Source organism: Diadema setosum, chromosome 21, assembly GCF_964275005.1.
Source record: "Diadema setosum chromosome 21, eeDiaSeto1, whole genome shotgun sequence".
NCBI classification, from domain to species: Eukaryota; Metazoa; Echinodermata; class Echinoidea; order Diadematoida; family Diadematidae; genus Diadema; species Diadema setosum.
Window position 1 is genome coordinate 28,636,658 of NC_092705.1, and position 12,977 is coordinate 28,649,634.

The 12,977-nt window shown below is 38.6% G+C and overlaps 1 protein-coding gene across 1 annotated transcript in view; it reads right to left on the reverse strand.

Annotated features, from left to right (window-relative positions):
• LOC140244459 (uncharacterized) overlaps positions 1 to 12,977 on the reverse strand; it is a 178,986-nt gene that overhangs the window by 80,704 nt on the left and 85,305 nt on the right. The gene's annotated exons all lie outside the window — the stretch shown is intronic.

Below are 12,977 nucleotides of genomic sequence, written 5' to 3' on the forward strand. Positions count from 1 at the left end.
CATGTCCAAAATCTCCAGCGTATCTCTGCGAATCCCTAAGAATAGCTGAATCAAAGAACGTCAGACATGCAAACTGTCTTCACATTTTCGAATTCGTTGGGCTTTCGCTTGGCATTTGTTGGGCATTCGCTGTAGTGTTACGGGGCCTTTGGTGTATGTGTGTGGTGTTCTAATGGGAATTCATTAATGGTTGTACAGTTACTGTCTATAGAGGGGGCATATGACGTTGACAACAAAAAGGAAGAAGAAGTAAAAATTGTTACTTTGACACAGAGTATTTAATATTATCCTCAAACTTCCTCGAATATTTACAGCTTATTTGCTGAATTTGTACGTATGTTTGGCGAAACTGCCTCTTGAGGGTATAACAGAAATATTAGCTTATACTCGACAAGAATTCATATTTTTTAGCTTCGAGATAAACTTGAAAGCAATCGATAGCTGGCTTGCAAGTTTCTCCACATATTACACAAACAAATAAATTACCCAAAATGGGAGTCTATGAGCAGGTGTACCGTCAAACCGGATAATGCTTATACAGGAGGGCAAAGGTAGAGGAATATACAGGAACAACTTTGCATTAAATGGGCAACCTTGCAGCCAACCTATAGTAGGCTCCTACATGTTATTAATAACGCAACTTTTATATCTAATCATTAAGGGAGTTCAATGTTGTGATCTGTGCATGTACAAGGCAGAAAAAAAATAAAAAAATATTTAATAACAGAGGTCAATATAAGAATATTTGTGAATCTGACATTTACTTCAAAACAGAATAGTTAGAAGAGTTCTGTATAGAATGTTGAGTTATGAGAGTGTCACACTTGTTGGAACATAAAGATGACTGAAGTGATTCATCAACAACGATCTGTAGCAAGAGCTATTTATAATTTTAGTTATTCCCTCGAGCAGCCTCCCATATCACAATACAGTACTGTATGTGATATTAATATGTAAGTACAGATGGTGAAATTCAAAATTTGCGTTTTTATACGTTAATTCTTAGATAAGTCAAAACGTCAAAATCATATTTTTATTGAACATCCATGAAAACAGCTAGGCATCATCCCTTCTAACAGACCAGAGCTGACGGGAAAAAGAAAAAGGTATTGTTTCACAAACCATTCAGAATCTTCTTTTTTTTTTCAGAAGATGTTGTAACTATTTTCACAAAGCAAATTTGAGTTTTATCTATTTCTTAAACTCTGCCTCTGTTACAGAATACCGTTATTAAATTGTTCTGCATGACAAAGTGAATTGAAGTCATGCTACATCAATTATTAACCTGAGCGGCCATAAATAGATAGCTTTCACATTGGGCGCGGGCCGGGAATAAACAGTGTGTGTGTCAGTGTGTGTGTGTGTTTGTGTGTGTGTGTCTGTCTGTCTGTCTGTCTGTCTGTGTGTCTGTCTGTCTGTGTGCGCGCCCAATGTGGAAGCTGTATCTTTTGTCGACAAGGATCAACGAGCTTATTCACCGTATGGATCGCATGTCGCGCCCAAATTATTATCTCATAAGTCGCAAAAATCCGGCGAAATTTGAAAATGACTGCATTTACAACAAAAAAAATGGCGTGGAATTAAAAGTATTGAATCAAATTTAATGATTTTGGTATCATTGTCTTCTGCGGGAGATGTCCTTTCTAATAATGTCAATATATATATGTAATCACTTTTATAACACAAGGTACTGAAAATCTACCGTTCTGCTTTTTTGGGACACCCGGTATATAAGATATACATATATTTACTGAGAATTCACGTATTAGCTCCACTTAACGAAGAGTCAAGAAATAATGCATTTTCTTTTTATACAAATGATGCACAGGATAGAGTGCGTTAGTGGAGGCGTATAGCGCACTCGAGGGTATTTACAATATTGTGAAACATGCACGAGGCGAAGCCGAGTGCATGTTGCACTACATTGTAAATACCCGAGAGTGTATTTCTGAAGAATCACTAAGCACATTGAAGAAAAAATAAATTGTTGCCAAAATCTCTAAAATAAGTACAAAAATATGAAATGTAATGATGCTTGCTAAACAATAACTATGTTGACGAAAACAAAATAAAGAAACAACCAAAGCATAAACATGCGTGCTAAATTGATTACAAAAGATGTTAAATTGGATGCCCAAAAATGAATTTGAATGAACGAGTGCGGCATGTCCGTGATCACGTGACTATATCATTCTAAATTGAATGAACGAATAACAAAATGGTGCTTGTTTTACGAATTTCAATTGAAAAAGTGTTAAATAGAATGAGGCTAAAGGTAATTTGAATGCTCCAAAACAAATTTGAATGAAGAGATCATAAAATTGAACTACCGAACATGTCATCTACGCTAAATTTTGCTAAATTGAATGCAGCAATTAGGAATTGGACTGACAAAAGTGCGAAATTGGCCGGGAAAACCTATACATCCTGGCAGATCCTTTGGCAGACAACCCAAGGCTTCTTTGACAATAACTGAATTGGTTAAAAATATTAGTCTTGCTTGTCTTGAATACATCGATGTTTCATCATATTAATACTGCAGTAATGTGCACAAATCCAATCGAGCTTTGTTACATCCTGAGGAATGCGTGCTTGCGTGATTCGATAGTCATGATTCTTGTGGACGCGGCACAAATCTGAGTCCTGTTTCATTATACGCTCTTCAGAAGCGATTCAGAAGTTTGATTTTCAGTGATTGCAGTTTTAAAAATCCTCAGTCTTCAGTACAGATCGAATGTTACTGTGGAGAACTATATCATTGCATATTTAGAATTTTATTGTCCGCAAATCTTTGAATGAAACACGTATTGTTTCATCGGGTGGCAGCAAAACCTCACTGTATTGTGTCACGCATAATCATGAAAAGGTAATGCACTACCTTGTATGCATTTGTCAGTAAAGAATTGGACACTGATTCACTTTTGTAATGTGCTTCATTTCTATGTCTGTCGTAATCAAGAGTGTATGGTACATTATGCTATTCATAATAAGCAGGGCTCGACACTAACGGTGGCCCGGGGCCACCAAAAACGCAAGTCGGGCCACCAAAATTTTAGAATTGAAGAACTTGGTGGCCTGATCGGGCCACCAAAAAAGGTCGGATGTTAGCCTTTGGGCCACCAAAAATAAACGTTAGTGTGGAGCCCTGTAATTAGTATAGATGCTTTTGCACGTGTACATATGCATGTCCGTTGGTGTGTGTGTGTGTGTGTGTGTGTGTGTGTGCGCGCGAGCAAAATGCTTAGTTTGTCGTCCATGATTGGAAGTTTACAGCAATTTGAATTCATAAAACAAATGCACAAAAAAAAATGCGCAAAAAAGTACCAAGCTCTTCGTGTAATTAAGGATATTCTGTAAACTTATATTTTATTTTGTATTTCGATGTAATTTATATATTCAATTTCTGCAAAATAGTCAGATTTTTGTGTTAGAAATGAACAAAGTAAATGAATGAAAAAATGAATGTCCATTGTATTCACAGATTGATATTACTATACAGTTCTAACTGCATCCCAGTGCTAAACTTGGAAGAATCAGAACTATGACATGCTTTCCAACGATTCTCCTTACTCTGTGACAACTTAACCAAACTGAATGTGGTCTTCTGCAAAATAGAGCTAAGATGTTATATCGTTAAGATTCTGAAATAGCATTCAGTGTTTAGGCCGTTTAATCATATTGGAAGTATTCAATGCAACAATCCGATTGTTCTTTTTTCGGGGGGAGGGGATATACTGAACAGTAAAGGTAGGTAAATTGTGCTATGTATTTCACTTGGTCATGACCTATCCTTCAAAAGCTTATTGGAATATGTTAACATTCCTCTTGCACACAGTTCTATGCAGTCACAGAGTACAACACTATTAGACCGGGGGCCCAGAAGATTTATTCAGCTGAAAAGGGTCACACTTTTTAATGGTCTCATCATATAGGGATGTGTCCAAGGGTCAATAAAATGCATTGCTGGCAAGTCACATCCTGTACCGTAAGCCTAGGGACCACAAAAAGGGACCCCGAAAAATGGATTTATTCAGCCGAAGGGGGTCACGGACAAAAGTTGGTGGATATTGTTCCTTTGGGTGTACTTATCATGAAAACAGCAATGCCAGCTATTTTATCCTGTACGGGGCCCCAGACAGTAGCCCCAAAGGACCCCCAGAAATATGGTGTTATTCAGCTGAAAAGGGTCACGGCTAATTTCTTTTGCAATGGAAGTAGTTCCCATCAGAGATATCCAAAACACCAATGCCAGCTATTTTATCCTGTACGGGGCCCTAGACAGTAGCCCCAAAGGGCCCCACCCCCCATAGGCCTACGTACAAACACACACAAACATTGATTTTATTCAGTTGAAAAGAGTCACGGCTAATTTCTTTTGCAATTGAAGTAGTTCCCATCAGAGATATTCAAAACACCAATACCAGCTATTTTATCCTGTACAGGGCCCCAGACAGTAGCCCCAAAGTGCCCCACCCCCCATAGGCCATACGTACAAACACACACAAACATTGATTTCATTCGTGCAGCTGAGAAGAGTCACGGCTAATTTCATTTGCAATGGAAGGAGTACCCATCAGAGATATCAAAAACACCAAAGTCAGCTATGTTATCCAGTACGGGGCCCCGGACAGTAGCCCCAAAGGAGCTCCCCCCCCCCCCCCCGACACACACACCCACACTAGTTTCATTCAGCTGAAAAGAGTCACGGCTAATTTCTTTTGCAATGGAAGTAGTATCCATCAGAGATATCTAAAATACCAAAACCAGCTATTTTATCCTGCACGGGGCCCCAGTCAGTAGCCCCATATTGCTCCCTCGCCCCCCCCCCCCACACACACACATTGATTTTGTTCAGCTGAAAGGGTCATGGCTACTTTCTTTTGCAATTGGTAGTAGGCATACTCATCAGAGATATCCAAAACACTAAAGCCAGTTATTTTATCCTGTACAGGGTCCCAGACAGTAGCCCCGAAGTGCACCCCCAACACACACACACACACACACACGCACACACACACACACGCACACACGCACACACACACACATTAGTTTCATTCAGCCAAAATGGGTCACGGCTAATTTCTGTTGCAATGGAAGTATACCCATCAGAGATATCCAAAGCACCAAAGCCAGTTATTTTATCCTGAACGGGGCCCCAGACAGTAGCCCCAAAGTGCCCCCCCCCCCCCTCTCCACATACACACACATACACACACTCTCACACACACACACACACACACATACTAGTTTCATTCAGCTGAAAAGGGTCACGGCTAATTTCTTTTGCAATGGAAGTAGTACCCATCAGAATATCCAAAATACCAAAGCTAGTTATTTCATCCTGCACAGAGCCCTAGACAGTAGCTCCACAGTATCCCATCCATTACACATGTACTGTGAATCAGCTGAAAATGGTCTTACAAATTCTTTTGTAACGTTAATATCAGGGCCTACTGAACAGAGATATCACAAACACTAAAGCAAGTCATCTTATCCTGTATACGGGGTCCCATAGGTTACAGTAGCAAAACACTCAAGAAATTTGCAAAGGAAGCATACTTCTGTATAGTGCACGACCAAGATGACCATATTACGAAAACCAGTCATTTCATCTTGTACTGGGCCCAGGTTACAGTTATCTGTAGCCATAAATTGCCCCTCCCCCACATAATTATTATGACATCATTTAGCTGAAAAGAGTCATAGTTGTTTTTCTTTTACAATCGAAGTAGGCCTTAGTTTACATCATAGATACCAAAAACATCAAAGCCAGTTAGGTTTTCCCAGCCAATTTCGCACTTTTGTTGGTTCATTAATTTTGATAGAAGGTTCGAATTCGTAAAATGGGTATTCAAATTGGCTGGTACCCTACGTTCATTCAAATTCCCCTTGACTTGCCGAAAAGTGTATTTCAGTCATTAAATTTCGCGAAAGACAGTCAAATTCCAAACGTGTTCATTCAAATTCAAATCATGCTATTTCTTTGTTTCAGATCTTTTTAACATGTCTTTCTATGTGTGTTTTCGTTTCATCTATAAATTACTGTTATAAAGCAGTAAAAGTGTCATATTTCTTATCTAGTATAACTGGATTTGGTTGTTCTGTAACCAGACTGGTAACGCTCCTTCTCCTTCATATACATGTAATTATAGGCCTATACGTGTACCAGTAATGCAGCTTAACTTCATTTTTTATAGTCATGACAGCACAATATATAAAGACGTATATCTCTAGAAGACATAGAAAGAATTATATAAAAAAAGCAAACATTTGAGGATCATAACCTTGACTTCTTGTAACTGGCCGAGCGCTCGTAATAAAGCGCTTGTAACGGCCAGATAATTTGTGGCTTCTTACTTCTTTGGATTCAAAAAGCACGTTAAAAAATGGTGTCAAAGTCTCTTAAACGAATACGAAAACATGAAATGCTATGATGCTTACAAAACAATAACTACGACGAAAGAAAATAAGGAAAGAGGCCAAGCATGAACATATCTGTTTAATTGATTGCAGAACATGTTAAATTAGATGGCCAGAAATCAATTTGAATGAATGAGCGCAGCATGTAATCACGTGACTATATCATTATGAATTTATGAATGAACGGATAGTGGAATGGTACTTGTCTTATATATGGATTTCAGTTGAAAAAGTGTTATTTAGAATAAGGTTAGAGGTAATGTGAATGTTTCAAAATAAATTTGAATGAAGAGATTAATATGACATTGAACTACCATGTCATCTAGGCGAAATTTTTGCTAAATTTAATTCAACATTAAAGAATTCGATTAAAAGAGGTGCGATATTGGCTCGGATGCAGGGCCCTTGACAGGTATAGCCCCAAGGTATTCCCTCCCCATATGAATTAATTGTTTTTAGGTGAAAACAGTCATGTATGCCTATTTTCCTTGGCAGTGGAATTAACAGCTGAGATACGTAAAACACAAACCCATCCAGTTAAGGGGCCCCCAGCCAGTAGCTGGAAAGTGCTCCCGTATTATTTCATTCTAAGTGAAAAGAATCATTGCTATAATTTCTTTTGCAATGGAAGTAGTACTCAAGGAGGTATCAAAAACACCGAAACCAGTTATATAGCTGTACGGGGCCCCACGGAGTGTTCCTAAAGTGTCCCCACATGTAATTCCACTATCAAGATCTGCATCCCGATCTATTCAATCTGTCAGATCGGGAGAGAGCGGCACAAGTGTACGGGGACCGGGAGCATCGTAGCAGCAGCGTTTGGGTGATGGGGTTGGATCTGGCAATTTTACAGATCGGGAAGAAATTTTGAACTGGTTCAAAATTTCTTCCTCATCTCCCCATCAAGATTGACCTATTTTGAATCGTAGCTCAAACGGGGAGAGAGCAGTGACAGTGTAAATACCGCGGGATGAGCGTAACAATTCCAGGTTTTTCTGACCGTAGTAACAGCGGCACAAGAACGGGAAATATAGTCTAAACTAGACACCGACGACATGGTCCCACTGCTACGCCGCTTTCTTGATCAAAGCACGACCTTCCCGCTTTAACGACGCTCTCACTAAGTTCTCTACTCTCGTATAAAATCAAGGCCTGTTCCTACGACGCTTCATTCCTGCTTCGATAACGCTGTTGGCCGCTTTAGCTACGCTGTTCCTACGCTTTCCCAGACTCAATTATGCACGTCTTCCGCTCTCGCCGCTCTAAAATCGAACGTAGCCGATACGCTGGAAAATGTTTGCCAGAACAGCAAAACTGATGATGATGAGGAGGGCGCGTTGTCGTTGTCGCGAAAATGAAGACGAAGGAGCGCATATTTAAGAAGAAGAGATGCACACAATAAAGAGAATAAAGCAAAACACTTTGGAGCTACTGTACGGGACCCCGTGCAGGATAAGATATCTGACTTTGGTATTTTGATATCCGATGGATACTACTTCCATTGCAAAAGAAATTAGCCGTGACCCTTTTCGGCTGAATGAAACCAATATATATATGTGTGTGTGTGTGTGTGTGTGTGTGTGTGTGTGTGTGTGTGTGTAGGGGGCACTTTGGGGCTACTGTCTGGGGCCCCGTACAGGATGAAATAACTGGCTTTAGTGCTTTGGATATCTCTCATGAGTACTACTTCCGATTGCAAAAGCAAGTAGCCGTGACCCTTTTCAGCTGAATAAAATCAATGTGTGTGTGGGGGGGGGGGGGGAGGGGGAGGGGGTAAGGGGGCAATTTGGGGCTACTATCTGGGGCTACTGTCTGGGGCCCCATGCAGGATAAAATAACTGGCTTTGGTATTTTGGATTTCTCTGATGGGTACTAATTCCATTGCAAAAGAAATTAGCCATGACCCTTTTTCAGGTGAATGAAACTATTGTGTGAGTATGTGTGTTGGGGGGGGGGGGCACTTTGAGGCTACTGTCTAGGGCTCCGTACAGGACAAAATAACTGGCTTTGGTGTTTTGTATGTCTCTGATGGGTACTACTTCCATTGCAAATGAAATTAGCCGTTACTCTTATCAGCTGAATAAAGTCAATGTGTGTGTGTGTGTTTGTACGTAGGGCTTATAGGGGGTGGGCACTTTGGGGCTACTGTCTGGGGCCCCGTGCAGGATAAAATAGCTGGCTTTGGTGTTTTGGATATCTCTGATTGGTACTCCTTCCATTGCAAAAGAAATTAGCCCTGACTCTTTTTAATTGAATAAAATCAATGTTTGTGTGTGTTTATACGTAGGCCTATGGGGGGTGGGGCCCTTTGGGGCTACTGTCTAGGGCCCCGTACAGGATAAAATAGCTGGCATTGGTGTTTTGGATATCTCTGATGGGAACTACTTCCATTGCAAAAGAAATTAGCCGTGACCCTTTTCAGCTGAATAACACCATATTTCTGGGGCCCTTTGGGGCTGCTGTCTGGGGCCCCGTACAGGATAAAATAGCTGGCATTGCTGTTTTCATGATAAGTACACCCAAAGGAACAATATCCACCAACTTTTGTCCGTGACCCCCTTCGGCTGAATAAATCCATTTTTCGGGGTCCCTTTTTGTGGTCCCTAGGCTTACGGTACAGGATGTGACTTGCCAGCAATGCATTTTATTGACCCTTGGACACATCCCTATATGATGAGACCATTAAAAAGTGTGACCCTTTTCAGCTGAATAAATGCTCTGGGCCCCCGGTCTATATGACACTACAAGGCATTAAAGTAACGACAAAACACACACACACACGAGATTATTCCTGTCTAAATTGTGAAACTGGTCACGACTCACGACCCATTTATCAAGTCCTGTTCGTTGGAGCAAGAAATCCAAATCTACCCATAAACACAGTGTTGGAAAGGTTCCAACCTGTAGACGCGTGCATGAAAGAAAAAATAAAATAAAAATCTAGCGAAGGGCCCGTTCAAGAGTATAAATGCTATTTTGTGTAAATTATCGTATCACAGCAAGAAGTCAGCCATTTCAGGGGCTGATGTGACTTCTAATGCATATTCACTAATGGACTAGTTTTGCAATTCGTGGCACACTATCAACTAGAAATGTCGCTATGGCGACTGGCATGCCTCCGCCATAAGGCATGATTCTCCTAATAGGTCAAGATAGTACATGTGGACAATGTGTGCTTACATTCTCACAAAATTGGCAAGATATTGAAATGACAAGTTTGTCACAAATATGTTGAATGTTCACCTTCCTTGACCTAGGTTTAACTGGATGAATAGGAGAGCATGTATTTGGGATTTACGGACTTAAACTGGAATTTGACCCATTCATACGTTTATGCATTGAGTAATTTTCAAGGTATGGAGAAAAAGTGCAATTTCTGTATTGAATATTAAATTTTTACCATTTTCATCTGGCGTTTGACCCTAAAATTCATGAGATAATCACTGTCAGCAGGACATGCATAAATATGTAGTACATTTCAAGATAACTTGAGCCACTTGCGAGATATGGAGGAAAAACTTAGTTCAGCACTTTCATTTGATCTTTGACCTTTTGAACTTTGAGGCAAAAACAAAAGAAAAAAACGATTTCCAGAGAATCTCTACAATTAGGTTATACATGCATACACCAAGTGTAGAAAAAAAAATCCTGCTGGCATTGCATAAACATGAGGAAAATAGTAAAATTTTGAAGTGTTGCCCTTGGCCTTTGACCCCATGAACCCTAAATTCTCTAGATAATCACTGCCCGTCAGTACATGTATAAATACTATGTTCCATGAAGATACCTTGAAAAATTTCCAAGGTACAGAGAAAAAAGGTGAAATTTTAATATTTTACTTGACCTTTTTACCTTTGACCTTTGACCTCATGACCCAAACTTTTACCAGGGAATCTTAATTGGGTAATACATGTATACACTAAATTTCAAGAAAATATCTTCAGGCATTGCATAGTATGATGGAAATAGTGAAATTTTATGTATTTGACCTTGAGCATGTGCACCCTAAAGTTGATAGCCACAACTTCACCCCCTAATACACATACATGCCAAGTTTCATTAGGATACTAGTACCTCAAAAGGTTTTGATAGTTACCCTGTCCCCAAAATTCATTACGGACGGACGGCAGGACGGACGGACAACCCGAAAACATACTGCCTCCGGCACCACTTCGTGGCGGAGGAATAAAAACGCACATGCCATCGAAATTAACTACGTTGAGGTCCTTTTACACAGTTTGTACGTGCTGTACGTACTAGTGATGGTTCTAAATTCGTGTCATCCTCATAGATAATGAAAGCTACACAATGCATCCGATGTTTACGTCGACAAAACTACAATTCAAAAGTATCAGAGCAAAATTTTATATTGATTTGGATAGCTTTTAATTCAGAGAGTAGTTTCTTATTTTGCAAACATGTGCATGGAAGAAAACATAGTGCTAATACAATCTTCAAGATAATACCTTAAAAAAGGTAAATACACTGTTCAATAAGTGACTGCTTATTCACAAGTGCGAAATATACAGAAAACGCAGAAATGTCGCTCATCATCATAAACAAAAATCATAACTCTTGCTTGCCGGCAACGGCGAAAAAAAAAAAAGAAAGAAAGAAAATCACTTATGATATGCATTTCTTGCCAACACAATATTTGTTATCACCTCTGTAAGTGAGTAACATCTTGAAGTATAAATACTAGTATCAACGACAATTATTAAAAAAAAATATATATATATATATATATATATACATACATACGTTGAGAGTATGGTATCCTGGTAATCGAGGAACAACTGAAGTTGAGCAGAGAGTAGGTAGAAGTGAAAACAAAGACTACTCACTTATTGTGGCGCATATAGCAGGAGCATAAGATTCGCTGTGTTCCCTTTACCATCAATTTCCATTTGTGCCAAAAAAAAAGTGAATGCATGGAAACGCTCTGAACTTCATACGCAACAGAAAAAAAAAATGGAATCAAAACAAGAATATATACATTAGTTATTCCACTTTTATCCATATGCAGAGTTCGACTTTTCATTATTTGTCATTATAAAATTTCATTTCTAGATTTCAGAGAACATTTTTAGCATACATATGCAAAAATCCTAACTGAAATGAAACTTGCGAGACTTGATTTATTATCAACAGAACTGAAACTACGCTACTGCATCGGCGTCCAAAGTTATCCTTGCATAGACATTGCTGTTGGCTGACAAGGTAAATAGGGTCAAAGTCAAGAGAGGATAGAATCGTGCTTATGCATGCCCTTGTGAATTTTTCCCAAGCTCGAAATTGTAGTTGACAAGTTGCATTCGACTTTCATACGTCGACGTTAAACATATAGGAAACCACGTGTCAGTTTAGTAATGGCAAATGCAAAATTCTTTTGTTTTGTTTTTTGAATCACCGCTGCCAAACATTTATACTCGATAAAACACCAGCACACTTTTGTAAATGCTATGTAAGTAAAATGTAAATAAAATGTAAGTTCCTCTATTCATTTATTTCTATTATGTCATTATATATATATATTTATATCATTGTCTTTGCACTGACGAAGGTCTGAGGCAGACCGAAAATTTTGTAATAATTTTTTTTTTTGTAATCGTTGGATCCATGGCGTACTTGAGACTCTTTCTTCTAATAATTACAACATTCGAAGTCCAACACGTGGAAAATTCCAAGATGTATATTTATATATATATATATATATATATATATATAATTCCATAAAATAGGGGCCCACTTTATGACATGCCTATTTTGCCAATAAAATCAGAAAATCAGATTTTTGTTCAACATAAGTTTAAAAAACATTTATATTGAGTAAGTCCCTTGAAACTGACTAAAAATTAACATTCTAAACTGAAATTGAAGGAAGTCAGCATACCAAATTGCAGTGTATGGGGGAAAACTGGTTTACCATGTAACGGGTGTCCCCCTTACACGGTGAACCATCCATTTTGGCATCTTACCACATACAAGATGTATTTCAAACTAGTTCTATGTTTGTTTCAATAGAAGTGATTATTTTGAAGTAAGAAATTAACTATACTATTTAAAAAAATGACACAACCCCTATTTTTGGCCAGAAAAAAGATTTTTCGATGTTATTTTTGCATATTTTTTTTTCGAATTAATAGGTCAATTTTTGATACCTGTTACAAAGAAACCACAGCTACATTGTAAAATATGCCAATGAGGAGCAATTATTGTTGTGATAAGGCACAGAAAATTAGCTATCACTGTGCCCCGACGTAATATTTAGGGGGACACCAAAGCCACGTGTGTGACAATTATAATAACATTTTTTTTTCAAATTTATTTATTTTACTCCAATTTTCTCTTGAAATCTTTTAAACTATGTGATTGCTACCAAAATAAAAACAAGCAGTTCAACACTGGTCCTTAATATGGATTCCACACTCATAAATGAAGGTTTATCGTGTAAGCAATTATGGGGACACCAAAACTTACACGTGAAACGTCTTTCTTGGGATTTACGTGCACGAATGTGTATCAACTGATGCATGAACTATATATATAGTTTTCAA